This window comes from Sinocyclocheilus grahami, unplaced genomic scaffold (genome assembly GCF_001515645.1).
Source record: "Sinocyclocheilus grahami isolate Dianchi unplaced genomic scaffold, SAMN03320097.WGS_v1.1 scaffold14.1, whole genome shotgun sequence".
Taxonomy (NCBI): domain Eukaryota; kingdom Metazoa; phylum Chordata; class Actinopteri; order Cypriniformes; family Cyprinidae; genus Sinocyclocheilus; species Sinocyclocheilus grahami.
In genome coordinates this window covers 1,514,157-1,516,664 of record NW_015505193.1, presented here as the reverse complement: position 1 = coordinate 1,516,664, position 2,508 = coordinate 1,514,157, and the positions used below count along the sequence as shown (strand labels likewise).

At 41.0% G+C, this 2,508-nt stretch overlaps 1 protein-coding gene across 1 annotated transcript in view; it reads left to right on the top strand.

The window, feature by feature from the left end:
* Positions 1-831: 831 nt before the first annotated feature.
* Positions 832-2,508, top strand: part of zdhhc7 (zinc finger DHHC-type palmitoyltransferase 7) — a 12,451-nt gene continuing 10,774 nt past the window's right edge. The window contains exon 1 of the mRNA XM_016293057.1: positions 832-1,007. The gene's annotated coding sequence lies outside the window, so the exon portion shown is untranslated. The remainder of the gene's footprint in view (positions 1,008-2,508) is intronic.

Here is a 2,508-nt window from a genome sequence, read left to right as displayed (position 1 = left end):
GCAGAAAGTTTCCTGTGAGGGGTAGGTTTAGGGGTAGGGTTGATGTAGGACAATAGAATATACGGTTTGTACAGTATAAAAACCATTACGCCTATGGAGAGTCCCCATAAACCATAAAATCAAACCTGTGTGTGTGTGTGTGTATTAATTTCCAACCGGTGCTGGATTTTAAAAATAGGTCAAAATAATTAAAACTATATTATATTGCTGCTCCCAAACTCTTTAATAATTTGACCGATTTGGCCTGTATCCCATGAAACGCCGTACTGAAATAATAGTTGGCAATTTATTAATTGTTACCACTGGTCGAAAATTGTGTGTGTGTGTGTATTAATTTCCAACCGGTGCTGGATTTTAAAAATAGGTCAAAATAATTAAAACTATATTATATTGCTGCTCCCAAACTCTTTAATAATTTGACCGATTTGGCCTGTATCCCATGAAACGCCGTACTGAAATAATAGTTGGCAATTTATTAATTGTTACCACTGGTCGAAAATGTATTACATAAGTTCATGTAGCTGAAAATGACAATTACTCGGCAAGAAATGAACATGTATGAAGTCTTAAATTCGCATTACAATGCATGATATTAATTTGGCACTCTGCACATTTGTCCCCTTTGAGGCTCTTCTCTTTAAAAAAAAAAAAAAAAAAAAAAAAAAGCCTAGAATTGCCGCTGAGACAGAAAGTGAGCAGAGGGCACCTGAGACCTCCCTGCAGCCTGCAGGTCTTTATTAAATTAGGAGGCTCCCTGTGCACTGCAGCGCTCCGGATCCGCCGGCAGGGGTCAGAGGTGAGGCGGCGTGTGTTCGGGCCTGTCACTCATCAGACAGCAGAAGCAGCAGAAATGATCGCACTGGACCCCGGAAGTGTATGTGACCCTCATCATTATTTCTAACCCATGAAACCCTTTAAACAGCTTGAGAAATGAAATGATCTATTTCTATCTGCCCATCGCTCATCTGAGAATCACAACTGGTGGATAGAATCTCATTTTGGAGGCGGTAAGCGAAAGAAAAAGCTCAGTATTTCGATAAAGAAAGTGAATGAAGATGATGTGTGTATGGCTGCGATTTAGCAGCCGATTTAAATGTGTTTATAAGGAGACTGTCAGAGTTAATTAAATACTTTATTGCTAATATATGAGTTCTAATGAAGGCAGGTTAAAAATATAATACTCAAACGACGAATTCGATGAAGGGTGTGACTGGAGATAAACAAATATATCTGGGTTGTTATGATGGTTGCTATGGAAGTTTACACAATTACAACAAATAGTCAAAGTATGAGTATGCCTGTTTATTATTTTTATAAATCTGATATCAAAACACATTTCCTCATAACAGGCCAGTGACACTTCAGTTGTTTGTATGTACTGTGATATTTATTAATGCGTTGCTCCTTTAAACGTGACTCTTTCGCTATCAGGGCAGATTTTGATTCAGTTGCAGCTGACTGAGGGGAAACTGTTGGGTTTTTAGCAGTTTAGAAATCAACCACAGCATGATCTGATCTGTCAAAGAGATAGTATGTGAAACTGAGCTTTATAAATCTGTTCTGTCTCTTAAATAAGCTTCTTTTCAAAGTAGCTTTACTTATGAAGGACTTAAAACCTGAAAATGGCATTATGTCATCATTTACTTATATAACTTTTTCCTCGGAACACAAAAGCTAGAATGAACGTCAAGATTTTTCAGTCAGTAACAAGTTTGGTATTTGGTATATATATTTAGTATAGTTGTTTAAAACAAATTGTGTCATTTGAGTTGTGTACTATATTCATTCAACACTGAAGGATTCAGTATGAGCACAACATATATTTCATGACCCTGGGTTAAACGCAATGTTCCCTTTTATGGGAACTTTGAACTGCCTCCTCTAGGTTTCCCATAGCGACCCCCAGAGGACGCAGTGTCTCGTTCCCTACTCAGGGAACCATGGTTACATAATGGTGCTTTTCCACTGCGTGGTACGGCTCGGTACGACTCGGCTCGGTACGGCACGGCTCGGTTTGCATTTCCACTGCAGTTCAGTACCGCTTTAGAGTGGGCGGGATTATTCACATGTCGTTATAGTTGCGCCGCCTCTACTGCCGAGACTCCTAAAAAACGTTTTCATTCCGCGTCGCCCCATCAAGCTCTCGCTGGATCCGCTCCTCTGCTATCAACGAGAGGAACGTCTGTTCTTCCGCAACAGGGGGAACAGCCACTTTTTGGTTGTTAAAAAAGGTGCGCTCGTTCAAAACAGTTGCGTTCGATCCTTCGCTGGCTGTGCTGATTTAAATCTAGCGGGTCTGTTTGTGTCTCATGTCGCAAGTTCAGTGACGCAGGTAGTGACGATTCTCTCCGGCCAATCCGTGATCAGCAGAGTTTACACGTCACGTTTTGGTAACGGTACGGTACGCTTGGAACCCCAACCGAGGTGGTACTAAAAAAAGTACCAAGTACTGTACCCAGTGGAAACCCCCCAAAAAGTGAACCGTACCGAGCCGTACCGTGCCGTACC